Source organism: Protopterus annectens, chromosome 6.part0 (assembly GCF_019279795.1).
Source record: "Protopterus annectens isolate FY-2018-M chromosome 6.part0, PAN1.0, whole genome shotgun sequence".
Taxonomy (NCBI): Eukaryota; Metazoa; Chordata; order Ceratodontiformes; family Protopteridae; genus Protopterus; species Protopterus annectens.
In genome coordinates this window covers 289390865-289415888 of record NC_056737.1, presented here as the reverse complement: position 1 = coordinate 289415888, position 25024 = coordinate 289390865, and positions in this window count along the sequence as shown.

Sequence of the window (25024 nt, the reverse complement as noted above, 5' to 3'; positions counted from 1 at the left end):
ATGACAACATGAATTAAATAAATACTTTTCCGATCATGCAGAGCTTTTCTGAATGCAGACTGCAGGAATCTGGGTCCCTGTCACATCAGGGAGTGTCACAGAACAGATGTGTGATTAGATGTATTGAATTAAAAGCAACAACATGAAACACTGGCTGGGGAGTAATAGACGAACTACAGAGACAGCTACAAGCAGAATTAATAACAAAGTTAATACCATGAGCTTCATAACAAAGACATTCATTTAAAGAGATTAAAAAACATAATGCTTTAAAAGGAATTTATTGATTAATAAAGTGCTACACAATAATCTATAATATTTGACATTGCTGTACATCACAAATGCTATTTGATTACTTTATAAAACGGTATAAAAAATCAGCATAAAGATTTATGCTGTCCTTTGAAGGCCTGACTTCCAAAGTGGCAAGGATCTCAACCTGTTTCTTTAATAAACTGCTTTCAAGAAAATGAATTTTTAATGTGTTTGTGATTTTGGTGTATTACTGTAAGTATTTAAGATGCAGGGCATTTAAAGTGCACTGCAGTGTAACTTGCTAGCAAGGTGGAGCGATTACTTCCTCAGCGACAAATGTCAAGCTGTTGTACAATCTGAATGACATGTTTGTGCGTGCATCTGTCTGTTGCATACACATAGTGTGTGACTGTGCTTTGTAACACAGTGACAATGGGATAATTGTGTAGCTGTATGGCATATGTTGCATCTACATGACAGCTGTTACTCTTATGCTAATATGTTAGAGACATTTTTTTTTTTGTAGACACATGATATGGCATTTACAAATATGTCATTAGAAGCTTTAAAATGATTAATACCTAGCAACACTCACCAGATAAGGTTTGGAAAACAGGGCTCATGGTGAGGTCTAAGTGCTGGAAGTGTAACAAGGCCAAAGATAGTTTGCCATTCTGTAGCTTCAGTTTCAAGTGGTATCATTCCAAACCTAGCAGATAGCACTTTTTGGCTACTAGGGATTGAGAAGGGAGGAGCACCTTTTCCAAAAGGCATTTACAAAACAATTAGGGAAATTGCAGAGATAATCCCAGCACTCAATTTCAACAAATAAATGCATTCATATATATATATATATATATATATATATATATGTATATATATATATATATATATATATATATATATATATATATACATATATATATATATATATATATATATATACATACATATATATTGCAAGAAAAAATAGCCATGCTAAAGTTTTCATTGTGTGATACATTAAACCTCCTGTAATGGAGGCCTATGGAATATACACAAATGACCCCTTAGGGACATCAGGTGTTTTAGCTGCATGGTTTCTGAATGCCCCTAACCTTTTATTTTTTTATTCAGGAGACATACAGCTGAAACGTTTGATGTTAGGAGACACAATTGGAAAGAGATGAGCATGTGTATTTGATAAAGGATTTCAGGATGGACAGTCTGCAGAATATCAAAGACTAAGGACTTGTATTAGTTGCTAGAGGTGCTGCTGCAATGAAAGTTCAGGGATAAAAAAGATGATAATGCTTGATTTGTAGTATTATCAGTCTACTGGCGAGGGACAAGGATTACACTGACGTATTTATATTCCGACTAAAACTGCTTTTTTTGGAGCTTTAAAAGTTTTTGGGAGAAGTAATTAGCTTTCAGCAATGCTTACTTACAGGTGGGGAATGGAATTTGATTTGCAACAATTAGGATGTATCTGTGGGGCCTAGAAGGGAAAATATAACAAAAGAGGATAGAGTTCTGAAGAAATTTATAGAAATACTTGATATGGAAGATGTGAATTTAGTAGTAGGAACTCAGGGAGAATTTACATATTTTCCACAAGGTATAGTAACTGGGCTAGACATGACAGAAATTAAAATTCACAGGAACACGTACATGTATTTGAGATACACATCCATTAATTATTTCAGATCTTGTACCAATAATTACTAAGATAAAAATGCAGGGTAATGAGCTAAAGATGAGACACTGATGCTTTCCCACCTACCTTTTAAAAGTGAAGAATTTAATGAATGGGTGATGGAAATTATCCTGGCGTTATTAGGGAAGATAAAAATACTTCAGAAGTTACAGCTTATGAGTTGGGATAAAATGAAAGTAGGGTTTAAAAATGTGTAGAAATAAAAGAAAAAGTGATCTGATTAAGAAGTAAAAAGAATTATTTAGAAGGGCTGACAAATGTCAAATTATTACAAAATAGGACAATCTGAAGGAACAAAAAGAGGCATAACTGCAAAGTGCTAAAGAGAAAATAAGGGACTGCCTGGATAAAATGCATGAGTTTAGAAAGATTGCTGTTAAGCAACCATTTTTTGACAGTAACTCCAGAACACAAAAACTTTTGTCGCAATAAGCTAGACAACAGAAAGTAGAAAAGGTTTTTGCTAAACTTAGGGGGGCCTATAATAAGACAAATAGCCGGAGATCCGGTAGATGTATTAGAGATATTTCAGAAAATTTATGAAAGATTGCATAAAGCAGAAAAGTGGGGAATCAAGAAAACACACACATGGAAATATTTCTGCAAGACTTAAATATGTCAAGGAAAGTCTCCAGAAATGGAATGTATTCCACTGGAAGTTGAAAGTTAGGAGGGAAGAAAGTGATAAAGATCTGGAAGGTTTTGTTTAACAGTATTTTAAAAGAAGGTGAAGCACCAACATCCTGGAAGAAAGCTGTGGTGGCTGTAATATCTAAAAACAATAAAGGCCCTTCAGAAACAGTTTCATATAGCCATATTTCAATTTTAAAGTGTGATTATAAAGTGTTTATGTCTATAATGGCTAAAAGAATGGCAAAGGTGATACCAAAATTAATGGATATGGACCAACGTGGTTTTATGGAGGGGAGGTAAACATTTGACAATATTAATAGAACAATTCCAGAAGGAAGCAGAATATAAGGAAACACTGCTGTTAATGGTGGGTCTTGATACAGAGAAAGCATTTGACAGAATAATCCAGGATGTCATGAGTAGGGCAATGGAAACATTTGCATTTCCTGATACAATAAGGTTAAACAGAAGGATATATGAGGGATCGGAGGCAAAAATTAAAAGTGGGAGTGTTCCTCTCTGATGAGTTACATCTGAACAGAGGAATCAAGCAGGGGTGCCTTCTTTCCACTTTGTTATTTGAATTATACTTAAAACCATTGACAGAGAAAACAATGGACTCAGAAATTCAAGGATGCAGTTGGTATGGTGTTCAAGAAAACGTGGCTTTATTTGCAAATGATATTGTTTTATACCTAATGGAACCAGAAAAGGACATCTCAGTGTTGTGGAATATTCTGAGACAGTTCCATTTTTTTGGGGGGAAAAGGGATATAAAATTAATGAAGATAAAACAAAAGTTATAGCTATAAACTACATACTCAAACACAAATTGGTCCAACAGTACCCGTATTTCTGGGGGCATGATCAAATGAAGTGTTTAAGAATATTGAATAAAAAGGATTTGGTTATGTCAGCTGAGGATAATACAAAAACTGAGACACTGGAAGCTCTTGCGTATGCATATGGATAGCAAGATGCAAGCAGTAAATATATTTTAGTCCCTTTAGTTTTATATACAGGTCAAGCATATTTCTTTATCAACTAGAAGCAAAGTTGTGGGCAGTAATAAAGAGTCAAAGGATTTGATTTGGGAGGGGAAGAGGGCAAGAGTCAAATGGGATGAGTTGATCTTGCCAACATGACTTGAAGGGATATTTTAGACCTCTACAGTTAATGCTCGTACACATAACACAAGCAGTAAGCTACAATTCAAATTGGAAAAGGATGATGATGAAGTGGTGGAGGGGTATTTCAAGAAATAAGGAAAGAATGAAATTTTGGATGCTGATCCTTAAGTAGTATAAGAACAGTCATACAGAATATTCAAATATTAGCACAAAGTATACTAAGAACTAACCCAACACGGGAATTGAAAAAGGAGACTGTGCTGATAGGGATGCCTGCAATTATGGATACACAGAGTAAACAGGAGGGGCTGGAATTTACTAGAGGAAGGTGGCAAAAGAACCAAGATATTGGGAACAAATAATAAAGAAGGAAAGGTAATAGAATGGGAAAAGTCCAAGAAGACATTTGGATTGCAGACTAGTGTTTGTCTTCCCTATCAGGGATTGATACCAGAGTAAATACAAAGAAAAAAAGTAGGTAAATCAATCCTAAAATTAAAGACCTGCACTGGTTTAGTTTTTAGTTCAATCTGGAAGAGAAGTTGCTATAAAAAATGGGTAACTAGTAGGGCATATAAAAAAAAATATTGCATGATAATTATATGAATCAATCAAATGAGGTCAAAAAAGAGTCAGCAGAGAGATTAGATATGCAATTCACAAAGAAACAATGGGAGGACATATGTATGGCTCCCAGATATGCAACAAAGTTTAGAAGATTTAAGATCTTTACCTGGAAGTGTTCATATAGATGCTTTTGTGCAACAAGCAGACTCCAAAGAATTTTTCATCAAGTAGATGGCAAATGTTAGAAGTGTGATACAGAAGAACAGGTAATTGGGAAGATAAGTTGTTGGAATGTAATGAGTTGGCAGGCTTTAAAAATTCCCTACAGCGTACTCAGTCAGGAATACTAGGCGAGCAAATGAATGTAAGTAAAGAAATTATTTTTGTGATGGGATACAAGATCTGAATTGCGTAGACATAGTAAGGCCTTAATTCTGGTGGCTGCCTCAAAAGCAATTACTAGAAAATGGAAATCAAAATCTAAACTGAATATACTTGGAGTGGTAAATATTGTAACAGAGATTAAAAAAACAGGAAGTGGGATCTTTAGAAAAGGGTAGAAGTAAATTACATAGAAAAAATGGAAATTGTGGGAACAGTACATGTAGAAAAATGTTTTGAAAGAGAATGAAGTTTAAGAGAAGGCAGGGAATGAATAATTTATGTAGTGTTACTTAGATTATAGGATATATAAAAATATATGTGATGTATAACATTTGTAAATGTGAAGTTAGTATGGTTTGATATTAATTTATTTTTGTGTTAGAAGTGATAATTCAATCAAGGTGATAATTTTTTTTTACCGTTTCTGTACTTATATATTTAGAATTTCTAGTTTTAATAGTTCTAGTCTCAGAAACATGTACGTGTTGCACACTCATTCCCCACATTCTTGTGAAGCCTTCTCCTGAGAATTACAAATTCTATATAGCACTGCTAGTATTAATATATATAAACATATAGATTAATTGACATATTGCTTTGAGTACTTTGATCCCATTATATTCACCCTTGGAATTTGCATTGCCCTTAAATGATATATTGTTAGAATAATCTTCCCTGATATTATCAGTCTGGACATTTAAGGTGCAGAATTTTGTCAAATTCCTGCTGCTCTTTGTCTTACGTTCTAAACTTTATCAGTAATAGGACTCACCCCAAACAGTTGAATTTGCTCTTTTGCATGGCAGCAAAATGCAAATGAATACCCTACTGTGCAGACAAACTTACTTACTATAAAGATGGCACCTGTTCCTTCTATTCTTTGGTTCAAAAACTGCTATACCCTCTAGGGGTTAAGCATTGTTTAAAGAAATGGAAACCGCTAACCAGGAAACAGCAAAACAGTTTGGAAGTTGTTTCAGTGTGCAGTACAGTTCTGCTCATCTATCAGGAATTATATGGTGGTGATAGTGACAGTGGGAAAGCTGCAAGTTTGCTGAGTTTCCGTTATGTATCCAATAGACAAGAATATTCTGCTAAAATGAATAATTTTCCAAGAACAGGCCATAACTCCACAATAAATATTTTAAGTGGGGACCAGGTTTGTCCTAGACAGATTCCTGGTACAGTTTGGGGAAAAAAGTATTTTTGGACAGTTACTGGTCAGGGCTTCAAATATGACTAGAGATAGTGTATTCATTCAGGGCTTGCACTACTAAAACTAGACAATGACCATAATTATCAAATTAACTGTCTCCACTTTTCTTTTTCCTAATACTAGCAAAACTGTTGTGTGTTGTGGCACACAGTGCAGACTTTTGCAGGTCTGATATGTGTGTGCATTTGTATTTTTTTATTTTACTTTTTTATTTTAACATTTGTTGACTGGGAGAGTCTGACTAGGTTCCACAGATCCTGTTTTCAGCGTAGGCCCGGGGAGGAATGCTCCAGAATTTGTATGAAGCAAAATGTTATTCTTCTTAAACTGTTGTTGACATGCCAGTTACCTGTAAGAATTTTTAGTTCTCATGTTCCTTAATTCACTAGTTTTGTGATGACATATTCCAGGTAACCCATATAATATGAATAAGAATATTATCACTATTATTATTAGTAGTATTATTAAAATTCCCTTCATGCACACAGTTTGAGCAGAGTATCATTTCCCCAAACCAGTCAACTTTCAGGGAATTAGTACTGTGAATGCGTTCTGTAGAGCAAATGGCAATTGGATACCTATCAGAAGCAGAGAATAGCTTTGTTATGTCACTTCCTCTTATTTAATGGGCATATAATTCAATCCTGAATAACAAAGTCAGTAATATAGTTGATTTTTTTTTTTTATCTGAAAGACCAAGCATCACGTCTTACCTTAATATCATACCACCACATATCTGCAACAATATCCATCGACTTTGCTGATTCCTGCAACAGGACTCGTATAACTATCGTTCAGTTACTACACCTCCTAAACATGTAAAATATTTAAGTACCTAGTCTGTAATTAATTCCTATATATGCTTTGCACCCACTGAATGAAGTGCCCTAGTTAAATTTTGCTAGCTAAAAACTACTCATATAGATGCTCATGAATATACTCTGTATTGCTTGTATAATATCTTTGATTTGAGAATGATTACTTATATACTGTTTTTTCACCAATTGTATAAGCTGCCAATAATATGTACCAAATGTCTTTATTAATGTAAATTCTGTATTGTATGTGAAATGTCTTATATGTGTGAAGCTTTTCTCCCCGGGACTCCACTGAAAATGGGCACTTCTTGCCCAGCTGGATCATCCCGGTAAACAAATACAAATAAATAAATAATAAATGTCTCTGCTCAGGCAGTTGGCTTTGCCATGATAACATGACAGAAATGGTTATGTCTGTGAATGGCAACAAACTTCATTGTGTCACTCTGGGTTTGATTCCCACAGTGAAATGAGGAAGTTGCACATTGATGGTTATACCCTATTAAAAATAAAATAATTCACAATCAGCTTTAATTAATATATTTTATTTGTTTATGATTTAGACATAAAATAAAGGAACAGGTGCCTTCTGTACATCGTCCTCCAAAATTAAAAACTGCAAAAGATGCATTTCCATGCTAGGCAGTAGAAAAGATAATGTTATATGATAACGCAGACTGAAAAAAGAATGAAAACTCATAAATCCTGCAAAGCCTGTTCCGTACTGAATACTATGGCAGGTATTTAGAAATGTTCATTGTGCTGCAGTGGGTAACATTAAGTTTCAAGAAGTCCATCTTGCAACATTAGCTATGTATTAGGTCCAGCAATGCCAGTATGCTTAGAAAATGTCTGCATAATAAATTATTTCTGACATGTTCGCAGTAGTAGCTGCACCAGGGAACTGCAGCAGAGGGGTTGTACTGCTATACCTCATGTAATTAATGCCAAAAGAAAGCATAAGGAAGCAGTTACAAGACTATGCATGCTCATAGGCACAGTAAAGTGTCTCATTGATGCAACTCCAGCACTTTGAGCAGGCTAAAGAGGGCCAGCACATCAAAATGCCAACATATTTCATTATATAAATGGGGATGGATAGAAACGGTGGTGACTTGCATGTTGAATCTGAGTTGAGGTTGACTGCCCGAGTGTCTGTAGAGGATGCATGAGGTTAGTACAGTAATAGTAGGTACAGTTCCATGTACTACAGTGATTTGCATATGAGGGGGTCTATTCATCAGAACAGACACAGTTATCTCTTCTGAAAATATGTCCATGCTACAACTGCAATGCCATGCCCTCAAGGTATGTATGAGTCCATAAGACATTCCCAGACTGTGCCATGTTCAAATGTGTGTGTGTGTGTGTGTGTGTGTGTGTGTGTGTGTGTGTGTGTGTGTGTGTGTGTATGTGTGTGCCACATATTGGGGAATCAGAGGCATATTCTTCACTTTTGCTACAAGTTTGCTCTCTTCATGCTTTCACAGGTTCTACTTTTGGAAGGTCCAGTGAGGATGGCACATGTCTGATGTCAGTAGGTCACTTGTGGCTGACAATGAGAGCAACGTGCACATGACACAGTCAGATGACACAGTAGAATGGCCATAAGATTAGCACTGGAGGACTCACACGCATCCCCCATATATAATGTGGCAGGCTGGACTAGTAGACTCACCAGTATTCCAGTATTTACCAGTGAACATTCTGTTAGTGTGAGACACACCCAGGCTACATTAGCATTACCACCAGAGACAGCATCTGTCAGACACACTGCCTATGAATTGTCCACACATACTATAGAGAAGAGGTGTGTTGATGTGATGCCACCACAAGTTTAGATCTTTCCCCAGCCAGGGTACAACACTGGACATCAATTAGCAGACACAATGGCAAAACTGGTGAGTGTGGTGTGTGGACTGCTAGATGACATACAACACCCACATGGCCTGCGGGATGACCTGCAGTGCTCACACATTTTAGGGAAAGGGAGAATAAAGTGTTGCTCAATTCCTTGGTATCCCACACAGATTCCATGGGTTCATCCTTAGGACAGATGTTAACTACCCTTCATTCTGCATGGTTCAGAGACATGAGGGATTGTCACACTCTACTTATATGCAGATGGCACACACCATTCTACAGTCTGCATCACTGCATCTCTGGTCAGAGTGTCCAGCACACCTGGGTGTGTCTAATCTCATTATCATGGCTAATAATATCCTTGAGGCTCCACCCCTGGGACACCTCACCAGTTGCTTCCACTCATATAGTTCCACATGTGACTATCCCACGTGGCCAGCAGAGTACCACATCTATCAGTGACTCTCATCTGAATCTCAGATGCTGTACATCTAATGGTTCCCAATATGGGAATAGAGGGTTCGCATACCCACTCCTGAGGTGCTATGTTATCCCATCCACAGACCACATCAAGATTTGTTACACCAGACCAGTGCAGTACACATGGACATGTTTTTATGGCATACAGCTTCACCCTGGAACTGGAAGATCCTCCACAAACTATCCTGAACCTAATTGCCTATGAAATCCATTTTCCATGTCCCTTAATCATATGAAAGTGTTGCTGACACCTGTCACTGTGTCCCCATCTATGCAAATCATACTGACTGTTACAATCTCATCATCTTCCTTGTGTGGGTATGGTAATAACTGATGCCCACTATGATATGGCCTGGACAGAATATGTCCTGCTTCAGATTTATTATGTGTTGACTTTATCATGGCCCATAGTTGAGGACCAAATGACACCTCTTTGTCATGCCTGCAATGTGCTGTGCACACTTCTGTCTTGCACAATGTGCTGTTGCAGCCTTTTCCTTCAATGAATTTGTACCCAACTTCTCATCTTCCCCTGCAACAGGTCTCTCTGGAGGCAGTACTGCTAAGTTTCTATATTGCTGTATCTGCTTGGTGCTACCATACTAAGTTATATGGCACATACCGTGAAAATTTGACTACAAGTTTCAGGTGATTCCTACAGTGTGCCACCAGATGTGTCCAGGCAAGGAATCCATTCCTTTAAGAATCTAAACACGTTTAAATAATGTTCCATGTCTACAGATGTGCAGTGTTGTAAGCCATTTTTGCCTTAGTCTAGGGGTGTTGGATAAGGGGCATCATCCACAGTTTCAAGCATCTCCAGCATCAACTGCAACACATTACAGTGGATACCATTACATATAGACTGCTGTCTGCTTGAATAGGAACCAGTCATTTTGCTCTATATATCTACCAGTGTTTACACTGACTAAATAGATGAGCATGTGGGAAGTCATCCTTCTTGAAACATTAGTAGTAGTTACACATGCACTGGATCTGGCAGTCTTGGGAACTGACTGGGTGACACACTAGCACACATATATGATACCCTGTGCATTGCACACCACCTGGCAAGATAATAAAGAAGAAGCCCTTTTGATTAATACAGCAGACAGTGTCTGGAGAAAGTTGGGCCTTGGTAGTAATGTGTGTAAAATGAGTGGTTCCCAGAACCTCGGGGAAAAGGACTATGTTGTACAATGCCTGCAGACTGCTGGTTCCTTCATCTGCTGTAGTGGAAACCACATATGCTTCTCCACATATTTCAAAATCACATCAAAGAACTGGTGTAGGATCTGTGAGGCTAATGTCTATAAAATTCCTAAAGTGGCCGAAGTTGAATGCTGTGAGATCTTTCTGACATGGATGGTTAATGTTAGACATACTTTTGTATCCATAAGGATGGTCAATCCACACAAGCCCTTTGATTTCATATTTGGGTAACCCATGTCAGTTGTCTGTCATATGGTCTCCTGATTCACAAAGTAGTAATCAGAAATGTTTTAGCTGAGCAGGTGATTGTATGTTAAGCTCTGATGGACCCATCTGTGACACAGAAGGTGACAGTCTGCAGTGTCATGGACACTGGCTCTGCAAATTACCACTGGCACCTGCGTTTCAGCTATAGCTGTTGCTACTGCTAATAATGTATTCTGTTGTCAAGCTTCTGCACATTGAAGATAACCAGCATTCAGAATGGATGAATATAGCAATAACCCATGCCTGGGTGTGGGTAATGCTGGATTTACCCACGGCTGGTGTGGTTTGGTCACAAGGGCGAAGCCCGAGTTGCCAAATAAACCCAACCATGGGTAAATCCAGCATTGCCCACACCCAGAAATGGGTTATTGCTATTATACAATGACATTATTTAAGAAAAAAATAATTACTTTTCTTAAATAATGGCATTGTATAATGCCTCCTTGCTGCCCTTCCGCAGCTGTCTGGTATTCTGCGGCAGTTCTGATGTACTGTGCATGCGTATGCCTACGCAGTACATCAGAGCTGTGGGCTAAAGCAACAGAAAAAGCAAGATCTCAGTTGCTTTTTACAAACTGTTTCGCTATGTTAAATGGGTTTAACATAGCGAGACAGCTTTAAAAAAAGCAACGGAGAATTTCCGTTGCATTTTTTTAAAGCTGTCTCGCTATGTTAAACCCATTTAACATAGCGAGACAGTTTTGAAAAAAGCAATGGAGAAAGCAAGATCTCCGTTGCTTTTTAAACTGTTTCGCTATGTTAAATGGGTTTAACATAGCGAGACAGCTTTAAAAAAAGCAATGGAGAATCTCTGTTGTTTTTTTTAAAGCTGTCTCGCTATGTTAAACTCATTTAACATAGCGAGACAGTGCGAAGCAACGGAGATTTTGCGTTCTCTGTTTCTGAAAAAAAGTTATAGTAATGGAAAAATTCCGGGCGACTGGACCTTTTTCCATTACTATAACTTTGATTTACAATGTGCACGTTGACCAATCAGCGTGCACGTTTTTGAATATTAATGTGGGGTCATTGTATAATGCACAATACACATCACCTGCTTTATACATCTCTCTGGTGTGTTTCCTGTCTTCATTTGTATATGCAATGAAGTGCATTTTATGCTTGCCCTCATTTGAATTGCATTATGCAGCCATTTGCATAGCGTACCTAACAATTTATTTCTCGTGTACTGGGACCATGATACTTGTGTATCTCAATTGCCTTCACCCTGGGCATTATTACTCTTTCAACCATTTTGCTTAACATTATTTACCAAATGATTCTGAATACCCCTCATTATATTACATAGGGTCATAGTTTCATAAGTAAGTACTAGACTAGCTGCCCTTGTGGACCATTTTAAGCCCAGTCACTTTCCCTTTTTGTGCTTCAAATAACCTACCCCATTTGGTTATAGATTGGTCTTTCCCATCCCATGGTCGATAATTATATATTACACCTAATAAGCATAACTGGGATCATACCATAGATAATTTGAGGGGATCCATGCATGGAATATAGCTCCCCTTAGGAGTTGCATTTTAAAATGGACATGGATGAACTTTGCTTTATCTGGTTGGGGAGTCTTTTCTTTTCCACAGCAGCAGCATCCTATAAGGGATATACTTTCCCTCCAAATCACTCTTGTGATGTTGCAGAAGATGTTTAGATCTCTAGACTGAGTACTTCTAAAGCCATTTGACTTGCTGATGTGCAGTAAATCCATATGTAATGGGTTGGAGAATGCTTTTTATGCCAGACACAGACCACCAGAGTATACTGAATATAGCGACAGGGCTTTAAGTCAGTCCATGTAGGACATGTTGTTTAGGTCTTGTATCTTTTTAGTAAGGTGTCTTTGTGGGCATTCCAGTTGCTTCATGAATTTGGACAGATAGATGCCAAAGGGGGCATTATATTTAATGACTGACCTAAAAAAGGATGAATAAAACAGGGCGATAGCATCCCTAGATCTAGACACAATCCCTTTGTTTATAAACTGTCTGTGCAATATAGAAGGACTTTCTTACAACAATAGACACATGTTGGTAAAAAGTTAGGTCACTGTCCATATAATTTTCCAAATCCTGAACAACAGGGTCAACTTTTAGGGGTGCATTGTCAATGTGGTAATTCCCAGGGTAGATGACTTCCTAAAGGATACAATGATGCATTTTTTGATATTTAGTTTGAGTCCATGATTTTGGCAGCAGTTGTTTATTTGAGATAAGCCCTCCTGCAGGATGCCTAAGTCATTTGGGGATTCACTGACTTCTCCTAGCTTACAGTCATCTGCAAACTTAGTCAGCCAGAGCTCTTTGAAAATGGTTTTACTTCAGAAAAGTAGATGCCAAATAGGAGAGGTCCCATCACAGAACCCTGGGAGACTAGTCTCTTTGTAGAGGAAACTTCCTGTATTTTGATTATCTGCATCATATCTGTGAGCCAGTTGGCAGTCCAGTGGGAGACATAGGGGTTTACCTTTTAACCTCTTAGTGCAAGAAATCTGGACAAAGCCCAACAAAATGGGAGGACAAAGGCACAAAAACAGGGACATATTTTAAATATTGCTCTTATAAACTTAGAAAGTTGCTAGAGTAACAGGGTTTGTTTTAATATATATTTTCTGAAGGATTTGAAGTCTGAAACTCAAATATATGTCATTATTTAGTGAATTCAGATTATCCCAGTAATTTGGCAGAAAACCACACATTTTATGAGGAACAGAACAGACCAAAAATATGAACCAAAAATCTGGATATTCTGCAAAAATCTGGACAGCTGAGAGGTATGGTGATTCCCAGTTTATTAAGTTTTTTACTATGCCTGCGTAGTGAATTGTGTGAAAAGCTCTGGCCAGATCAAGGTATCCAGTGTGTACCATTTTGCTTTCATCCATTGCTTTGGTGACCTTTTCAAAAAAATTCATCAGGATGAGTAAGTATGACCTGCCCTTGATGAATCCAAACTGAGACAGGTCCAGTGTTTGGAGGTTCCCTATGCCCTGATTGATTAATTCATGGCTTTGTATATATGACTGATTAGACTTATGGTTCTGTAATTGGAAAGGTCTGTGGAAGATCCTCCCTTATACAGGGGAATGACTGTAATTAATCTCCATTCACTTAGTACAAAACTTGTATGGAGGCTGAGAATGAAGAGTATTGTTAGGGGTGTGGCTAAATCATGTTTCATGGTATTAAGCCACATCCGGGGTTATTATCAGATGCAGTATTTTTTAGCTTTTGATAACACTTTTGAGACTTGGTCTTGTGTAATAGCTGGAGGCTAGCCAGTATCAGATGTATCTTGCAATGTAAAATACAAGAAATATATAAAAAATGAAAAATATTATGTAAGTATGATATATTATAAATAAATGTAGTAACTATTTATTTGTATTTATTTATTTATTTATTTAATGCATTTATTTATTTATTTTATAAATATTAGAAAAATATGAGAAATACATCAGAATTAGAAAATATACACAAAATACCTCTACAATATGTAACTGAAAAAAGTGATGATTGCTTTACAAAGGTGAGGTAAAACATGAAAATAAAGATCAAAGCTCATTCGTGCGTATTTCCTTTCCCTTATATATTAATACTGGAAAGATATTTCCAGTTATATTTCATACATGAAAGTACATGAGTGGTACCCTCTGCGCATAAAGGCTACAGCTTCTGTTTCAATTTTTATATTGGCATGCATCACAAATGCAAAGGTAACATACACCAGAGGGTGACAATTTGCCGAATCATAAAGTCCAAAAAGAAGTATAGCATGCCCAGAATGTAATAAACTATATTGTTATTTTAATATTCTATATCAAGATATACTCTTAAAATGAACTTTTATAAAACATACTAAAAATAGGGCTGAATTATATAGTCACTGCGGAACTTGTCTATATTCACTTGATCAAACAAATAAAGTCAATGACCAGACACCTGACATCATCATCTTCTTTCAGCTGTTCCCTTTAGAGGTCGCCACAGCGGATCATCTGTTTCCATTTCTTCCTGTCCTCTGCATCATTCTCTGTCACACCAACCACCTGTATCTCCTCTCCCACCACATCCATAAACCTTATCTTAGGCCTTCCTCTTTTCCTGTTACCTGGTAGCTTCATCTTTAGCAACTTTTTCCCAATATACTCAGCATCCCTGCTCAGCACATGTCCAAACCAACGTAATCTTGCCTCTCTGGCTTTGTCTACAAACCTTCCAACCTGGGCTGACCCTCTAATATACTTATTCCTAATCCTGTCCACCCATGTCACACCCATTGCAAATCTTAACATCTTTAATGATGCCACATCCAGCTCAAACTCCTGCCTTTTTGTCAGTGCCACAGACTCCAACCCATATAACATAGCTGGTCTCACTACCCTCTTGTAGACCTTCCCTTTCACTCTTACTGGTAAATAATTAAAAAAACAGCAGATTTTAGGGCAGCGCTATTGCATACATTTATATAAATATAGCCCCATATTGGCACATAATAATGTAAACAAGACATGTCTGCTTCCTCATCTTGTGTGATCTCACAGAGTACAGTATGATCTTCTATTCACTGAGTGCACTAAGTTGACTAAATTAATAAAATATGTTCATCACTGACAATCAAAATCTGTGGCAAACATAATTGTGAACAAACAAACAGTAGACTGGTTCTTCCACTAGAGTTTTATCTCTCATGAGTCAATTCCTAAATTAAAGGCCATAAATTATATGAAAGGATGTCTTTTATTTAAACTGTACTTTATGATCACCTGTCTCTATTTAATGACACCTCACAAAAGAATACAACTAGCCATGCAAGACGGGCAGTTATCACCACCTTTATCTTATACAGACACAAACTAAGACCCAGCACATTTATTTACCCAAAGTAAGCAGAAAGTTACACTTCAGTCTACAAGCTACATGTGGTAGGTAAAAATTTTCCTGACCATTTGCTATGCTGACTGAAGTGGATTATCATCTTGTTATGACAGGTCTTCTATAGTGCAGTTGAAATATATAAAGACATTTGTTATAGTACCAAACTGAATAAGGTATATCCATCGTGGTATTGTATGATATATATATATATATATATATATATATATATATATATATATATATATATATCTGTGTGTGTGTGTGTGTGTGTGTGTGTGTGTGTGTGTGTGTTGAAATATCGATAGACCACAATATCAAGCTTCAGAATATCGATGTTCACATCATCAGACCTGCTTATCTTGGTACCGTAGTAGTCATGCCTACTGTTCAGGGACTTAAAATATTACTTTGTTGAATGTCACTTGGTTTATTATGCTGTGGAATGCATGCCTGCTTTGTTCAGTAGATTCTTATAATATTGTTCTGGGTTCCACTGTACTGGGCTGTATTGAGTTGTGCATTATCATATAATACTATTTTATAACATATTGTGCAGGGTTGCACTGTTTTGTAACTGTTTTTTTCCATTGTCCCCATATATATATATATATATATATATATATATATATATATATATATATCTTCTTCTTCTTTCGGCTGCTCCCGTTAGGGGTCGCCACAGCAGATCAACTGTTTCCATTTCTTCCTGTCCTCCGCATCATATATATATATATATATATATATATATATATATATATATATACACATATATCATACAGCTACTAAATTGTATTATGTAATATTGTATTTGCTCTATTTATACTGCCTGTCTGTTAATCAAACCAATCTGTTCCTTTATGTATCAAATAGCCCTCCTTACTAAATAGACCAAGGGTTATCAGATTCCATAACATCACATAAAATTTGTCGTGTGGCATTTCTTAGTCAACCTTGTGTCCACAGTTTATCTCTTCTCCAGCTACTGACATCTTTTTTCACAAAATATCTTGAGGTAGTGTATTAACTGCCACACATTTAATGCTATCACTTAAGAATGAGTTCCCATTCAAAGATGAAAATGCTCCTTAAAACTGGACTTAAACTTCTTACATACTCTGGTTATTTGTACTCATACTAACACCACATCTATGCGCAGTAAGACAAACATAAAACCTTCCTATGCTGAGGTGCTCCAAAAATCACTTCGAAAATACAAACACCTCCTAGTTGGGGCACTGTAGAAGAGTGGACTGTAGGCAAATCTTAGCAACAGACTTGCAACCATTTCATACCTCATATAGCTTCTTCTACCAGCACTGCAAAAACTCTGGTGGTCTGGCCAAACCATTCAGGCTACAATAGCAGTCTACTTTCCATGCTAATGTATTCTTGTAGGTGACTCCATGGTTCAGCACATCAATGTAGCTCTAAAAAAGGCTGAGCAAGACAGTGTAACAGCTGCCTCTCAGGTGACAAAATCTGCTATATTACCAGGGCACTCAGTTCCTTAAGTATGAATATGACATGGTCTTTGCTCATGTGAGTGTACATGAGTTGAGATGTACCCCCAAAGACAATATGATGAAGGACATGAAACAGCCCCTCAGTGTGTCTCTAAGGCTAGAGGTAAACTACTCTTAAGCTGTATCCTACTGTCACCAAGAATGATGCCAGAATGTAAGCAAATTTGATTGACTTTAAAAATTGGCTTAATGGTTTCATTCTCAGATGTCCCAATGTGTGTTTGCCTGGAAGAAGATGGAAGACTCTCCCACCTGTTTCACCTGGAACGGCATGCACATATTTCTCAAGGACTTTCACCTACAGGCTAAGACATTCTCTATACACATAATGCTTTTTGTAGGCAGTGTCAGTCAACTCAAGCTATTGACCTTGCATAACAAATTTAAATCTGGCAAATATCAGTAAAGCACTGCTCAACGATAGGGACCTAAATAAGAAAATTCCCCCTCTTAAAGTCTGCCTAACCCTAGTGGATATTTGTGTTCTTATGGAAACCTGGATCCAGAGCATTGACATCACTCCTTCCTTACCTGAAGTTTCTGCCTACCTCTTTCTTAGGTCTACAGGTGCTGATAACAGTAACCCTGGTGGTAGAGTGTTTGTCTTTATCTGTGACACCTTCACCTCTTCCTACCTCTTTCTTAGGTCTACAGGTACTGATAGCAGTAACCCTGGTGATAGAATGTTTGTCTTTATCTGTGATACCATCACCTCTGCCTATCTCTTTCTTAGGTCTACAGGTGCTGGTAGCAGTAACTCTGGTGGTAGAGTGCTTGTCTTTATCTGTGACACCATCACCTCTGCCTATCTCTTTCTTAGGTCTACAGGTGCTGATAGCAGTAACTCTGGTGGTAGAGTGTTTGTCTTTATCTGTGACACAATCACCTCTAGATTAATCACATGAGACAATGACATTGAACTCCTTCATATCCTAGAATCTGAAAGACCTCATATCACATCCTGACCAACTACAGAACCCTGTCCATGACATCTACATGTCACAAAACATATCTTAATAAACTTGAGTCCATCACCATTAACCTAAACACCATTCTTCTAGGGGACAAAAACTACAACTACATGAGCTGGCACACCTACTCTGTTACAAGTAAATATGCTGAGTGCTTCCTTGACATTTTCAATGCAAATACCCTTTATCAAATAGTACTCTGGAACCAGCATACATGGGACTGTCTTCACTAATACAACTCCTGTCTGCTTCTCACCTAATGTCATACTCTCACTGGTCAGATCACTATAATGTTTTATTCACCAGTGCAGGTCAACAACCAACCATTATGGAGACTTCTCCATAGGTTCATAGGTTCATAGGTAGGTACTAGGCTATCTGTCCAAGGGCATTTATAAGCCTAGCCAGAATGTGTTGGCTTTGGCCTCCCCTTTAAATTAGTTTCCTGAGCCTCTGTCTAGCAGGGCCATTGAAGTGATCCCAGGGATAAACCTATGATTTCCCATCCACTCGTCAAGATTTCTCTTGAGGAGAGTCAGTGGGGGGCTCTGCCTAACATAAAGTGGGATTCTATTCCAGAGCGAGGGAAGTCTCTGAGACAGGAATCTATCCCTCCAGTATGTCCTGTTATTGTTGTGCTGAGGTTTAGTTCACTGGAGCGTGTAGCTCTAAGAGATTTGGTTTTCTTGAGGTGGAGCATGTCCATTAATTCTGGGTTGGAAATGGCCTTATACGTCAGGCAGAGATCACCTCTGAGCACGCGGTAAGCAACCGAGTAAAGCTAGAGCTTTTTTAGATGAGCTGCATAGGTTATCTCTTTCAGGCCCATGATCCTCTTGGTGAGGTACTTCTGTGGTCTTTCCAGCTGTTGTAGGTGTCGAGTAAGGTACATTCCAAATGTGGCATTGTACTCTATTATGGGCCTAATGAGTGATGAGTAGAGGGGCACAATGACCTCTCTTGATCTAGAGGTGAACCCTTTCATGATTAGGTGGGCTACATAGAAGGAATTTCTAACTACTTTGGCAATGTGATTATCAAAGGAGAGGTTGCTATCTACCTGGGTCCCCAGGTCCCTAATTACATCTTCCGTACTTAGTGGATTACCACCTATGTGATAATTTATGGGCACTTTGTTTTTCCCAAAGGGGATGACTGCATTTTTTGGCATTCAGCTTGAGGCCATGGTTTTGACACCAGGTATCTGTCTCTGTGAGACCCTTCTGGAGGATGTCTGTGTCAGTCGGTAAGTCGATTATGGCTCCAAGTTTGCAGTCATCTGCGAACTTGGTCAGCCATAGTCCTCCCATGCTTGCCTGTACCTCAGAGAAGTATATACCAAACAGGAGGGGTCCCAGGACCGAGCCCTGTGGGATGCCACTTGTAACTGGTTTAGAGTTGGACATGGCACCTGCGACTCTGACCATGTGTGTTCTATCCATGAGCGAGTTGGCCACCCATCTTCTGACATAGGGGTTAATGTTAAAGCTGGTGAGAGAGTGTGAAATGGTGTTGAAGGCCTTAGCGAGGTCCAGGTAGGCTGTGTGGACTACATTTCCTTCATCTATGGCCTTGGTAACTGTTTCAAAGAAGTCAGCTAGGTTTAGGAGGCAGGATCTGAGTTTAACAAAGTCGAATTGGGAAGGGTCTGGTGTCTGGAGGTTCCCAATGTCTATGTTTATGAGTTCCATGATGATTAACTCCATAGTTTTGCAGACCAAGCTAGTCAGGCTTAAAGGACGATAGTTCCCTGGTTCTGTTGTGGCACCACCTTTGTGGAGCAGGATGACTGTTGCTGTGCGCCATTCTTTGGGCACATAGCCTGTGGTAAGGCTGAGTCTGAACAGTGAATTTAGATGAGGGTTTCGTTCCTTTTGGAGTTTGTGTATGACACAGCCTGGGACACCATCCGGTCCCATTGATGCTGTGTTCTTAGCTTTGGAGAGGGCTGTTTTTACCTGTGTGTCTGTGATTTCTGGAGCTCTGCATTCTTCTGGGATGGACACCAGCCCTTTTGGGGGTGGGGGGTAAAGTTTACACTGAACTTGTCAGCCAGGATGTTGGCAATGTCAGTTGGTTCAGTGTATTTTTTGCCATGTTGTACTAGCTAAGAACATATCTGAGAGTTACCATCTAGATTTTTGACATAGCTAAAGAAGGCTTTGTGGTTATCTTTAGAGTCCTTGGCAATTTTTCTTTCGAAACTGGCCTTGGATGATTTTATGAGGGATCGTAGTTTCTTGCTAATATTGATCAGTGATGCCTTTCCTTTTTGGGATTTAGCTCTATCATGTAGTAGTTTCCTCCTTCTGTTGTATAGCTTATTTATGGCCGGGGACCACCAGACTGGTTTCTTTTTTTTTTGGAGGAGTGAGTTTTGGTTTTACTTGGGATGGCTTGATCCATGCATCCCTGTAGATGCTCATAGAATGCACTTGTAAAGGATTCTGTGGTTTGGGCAGCATTATCCTTTAGCAAGGGGGCTATGAAACTTTCCACCTTGGTCTTGAGAAGTGTGAAGTTGGCTTTTGAAAAGTTTTTCACAGTGGTTTCCTTGACTTGGGGTGGGGTCGGGATGTGGATGTCCAGTGTGATTAGTTTATGATCTGACATTACCAGCGAGGGGTTTACCTCTGGTGTGGAGCACTGATCCCCCATGTTGGTGATGATCAGGTCCAGTATGTTGTCACCTCTTGTGGGCGTGGTGACTAGCTGTTCCAGGGTGTTTGAGTTTATAAACTCTAGGAAGCGTTGGGCAAAGGAGTTTGTACTCTAGTAGTTAACCCAGTCACTGTTTGGATAGTTGAAATCTCTCTATCATGGTGTTAGGTAGGACCTTTGTATTTTCCAATGTTCTCAGGAATGCTGAGTGGGGGTCCTGAGACAAGGTAGGTGATCTGTAGCAGGCTATGATCTGAAAAGCAGCTTTGCCCACTGATAGTTGCACATGGATGGTCTCCGAGGCCTTGTGCTGTACTACTAACCTAGAGGTGTGGGCATCCTTTATGAAAATGGACACACCCCCTCCTTTTGTATTTCGGTCCGGGTTCTTGGGCCGAAAAGTATGGTATGAGTTGTAGACTGGTAGTGCTGGGGTGCTCTCTGGAGCTTTGAACCAGGTTTCTGTTACTACACAGATATCGATTTGCTCTATGCTAAGGAATGCCTCGAATGCATGCATTTTGAGGTTTAGACTTCTGGCATTGAGTAGCATTACCCCCAGTTTCTGGTTTCTTGTGTTGTTTATGGAGGTGGGTTTGTCTTTTGAGCCTTGCCTAAAATAGGCACTATGGGGGCGGCAAGAGCCTTGGCCAGTATTCGAAAGCCTAGGGGCGACAGGTGCAAGCCATCTCTGGTGAAGCAGCGTGGCTTGTCAAGCATGTCGTTCCAGGCAGACAGACACTGGATCCCCTTTGATCTCCTTCTACTTGATGACTTCAGACACTTCAGCAGTCCCTTACCCCCTTGATGACCCTATAGCAAATACTGCTGCATGTGCAGAACATTTATATTCCCATCTCAGCTTTTGGATAGAGGCTCATCTCCCAGTTTGCCACAGATATGCTCTACCAATATCTATTACTTTGTTAGATTCTCTTAATGCTTATAAATCCTCTCTAAAAAGCTACTGTCTTAACAACCCCGTATCTCTGCCCCCTTAATACCAGACCCCCATAATCCTCTTCTTATTACCCCCTCTGTCCAAAGCTATAACCAATCATTAATGACCAGTCCACCTACTATTTCTCCCTAACTCATTCCCTGGTGAAAGAAAATGCGTGGGTACTAGTATATATATATCTTAATTTTTAATACAATATATTTAAATCGAATTAAATATAATTTCTTTTTTCTATAAAATGCCTTTACCATCACTTCTGTGTTAAATAGAAGGTGCTACAACGTTTGAAAAAAGGTTTGATATGATGTGATAATTGTTGTGTATATTTTTTATATAGTTTAAATCCTTTCTTTTTAACATTGTATAACTACCTATCGACTGTAATCTGATGTTATTTTACTCATTGCGTAACTTTTCTCCCTGGGCCTCCACTGAAAATGAGTTTCTGACCCAGTGGACTTTCTCCCCAGATTCCCTAAACACTAACCAGCTTGGCTGTGTAAACATATATATCATGCCAAGTTCACCTAGCTGTTCTATTCAAAAGAGTTGAAAAAAACACTATATGAGGGTAACTCCAAGCACATTGCTTACCTTGCTTTAGCTAAGGTTTGCACACTGTTCATCCCTCTGGCGTCAGCAACAAACTGGTTAAACTCAATAAAAATCCTTATGTAATCCCCTGGATTACAGAATGTCTCACTGCTAGGCACTGTTCTGTTAGTCAGTGTCACATTACTTTCCAAATGGAGAGAAACCCACAGATTTAGCCCAGGCCTTACCACACTATCCCATATAAACAGGGTGTGTGATTAGTCAGGTGTACCAGTCTAAGTGCAGTGGCTACGCTTTGAAAGACTTAACTGGTCTGTTGCTTAGTAGCAACCTGTGAAGTTTTCTTTATCTATAATTGAATTCAGAATGACAGAATCAGAGTAAAGCTTAGTAATTAGAATTCTAGTTAACTGGCAAAATTCCCAGAATTTCAGCTCTATTACTTAAATCACCAAAAATCAACTTTCTTTACTTTTAGACAGCAAAAACATGGGCCTCAGCTACCAATCGCATCTATAAACACTGACCACCAGGCATACATCTTAACATCTGCCACTCCCTTTCACTGATTTCCCTTCTCACTTAACAGTAATCAGCAATTCTGAAGGCCTTTATAGTCTCAAGCAGTTATTTCAGTGACTGATTTCTTCATCTTGCATAATGACATAGCCCTTATCCTTTTAACAACATTTAAATTGTTTAAATGTAATAGTAATTATTTCTGATTTTTGGGTGTCATGCATTCCGTATAAACTCAGTTAAACCTCTAGATTTGTGGTTACTGATTGGCAGACTCCACTAGCCTTTAGGGATGACCACCACATAAAATGACGTTTATTTACATATTTGATGCTGCAAATTGAGTAATGTTTATTTTTAAAGGGACAAAACTGCAAACTCCTGTAAGGAATGAATGCAAGCCACATGTCAAGGAATCCCTGACTATGGCATGCCCCCCTGTTATGTGTCAGCCTTCCTTTCTCCTACGGAAAACTGGTACTGATGCTATTAAGACAGATGCTATGGAATCTTCATTTTTTCAAACATCCCATAATAGTCATCAGAAGACCAGCAAAACATATTATTATAACCATCTTTTATAACCTCACTTCATCATATTTGTGTTTTATTTTATCACTCTAGGTTTTCACATATTTGTGCTTTATTTTACTTCATCAGACTGAGTTTACATATTGTTTTGTCCGTTTTTATATATTATTGCAAGTTCAGATTTAAAAGAAAGCTAGTATTAGAAACTGTCTTACGTTGTGCTGTATGTTTATGGCAGTCTCTCCTAGGAAGTTCTCTTTTTGCTCTACATTGCCCTCAACTGGTAATAAAGATACTACAGCTTTCCTTATGGACGGTATTGAAATATGTCTCAAATCAGGTTCTAGCTGCTGAAATTTGTGTTCTCAAATGATGTCTCTGTATATGAAGAGAAAAGATTCCTCTTTAGCTACATATCAAGGAATAAACAGAAAGATTAATTAACCCTGCATACAGCTGGCATGTTTGACTGATTCTGTAACACTTATAGAGAGTTTTCTTTACAGGAAAACATTTTAGTTAAGTTAGTGTAGAAAAATGTTTTCCTAATGTTAATCAGGAATGTAAGTGCTAGTAATTGAGTTTTTTTTCTTATAGCTGGTGTTGTAATACAGTATAAAATGGAAATCCTGATGACAGAGTATCATTTAATGGAATAATGGCTTTAGTAAGCCCACTAGATAACTGAATTGTCTTTCTCACAGCAGCAAATGGAGTGTCATTAATAAGAAACATTTTGTCGTTCTAAATTAACATGACTAATGCCAGTACTGTGGTCATGCCCCTTCTCGCCTGTCATTCTGATCTGAAAGCGGAAATGAAGCGACATCGACAGTGATATGTTGATGGTTTCTTTTAGATGATTCATTCCCTGTTCCTGCTAATATCCATGCAGATCTACTATTTCAGATTCCAAGAGCATTTTAGTTCTACTAATGCACAAGTACAGGATATAAAGAATATTTTATGCATGTAGCAGCTAAGCAGTAGGATTTCATTGGATCTGGATATCTTATGTTATAAAATGCAATTACATATATGCGTGTGTGTGTGTGTGTGTGTGTGTGTGTGTGTGTGTGTGTGTGTGTGTGTGTGTGTGTGTCTAATATATATATATATATATATATATATATATTTATATATATATATATATATGTGTTTATATATATATATATTTATATATATGTATATATATATATATATATATATATATATATATATATATATATATATATATATATATATATATATATATATATATATATATATATATATATATATATATATATATATATATATGCTCACATATGTAAATATATATATATTTATATATATCTATATAAAATCACATAATACATGGACACAAGTGGTTAAGAGGAAGCAATACACAACAGACTTCACATTTAAATTCTAGCACCAAATGAGAACAAATTAACACTTTTTAAATATTCTCTTAAATATACATTTTAAATTTAAATTTTAGGTTTACTCTGTAGCAGAGTATATGTATATGTTTAATCTAACTATCTATAGCTATCTAGCTATATATATATATATATATATATATATATATATATATATATATATATATATATATATATATATATATATACTTATAAATATATGTGTGTGTGTGTGTGTGTGTGTGCGTATGTATAAATGTGAGAATATATGTATATGTATAAATAGGTATCTATCTATTTTTATTTATATTTATATATGAAATTTTGGGGCTGATGTGTGATACACAAAATATCTTTTACAGGAATTTATACATACATATATATATATATATATATATATATATATATATATATATGTACAAAATATCTTTGAATTTATACATATATATATATATATATATATATATATATATATATATATGTA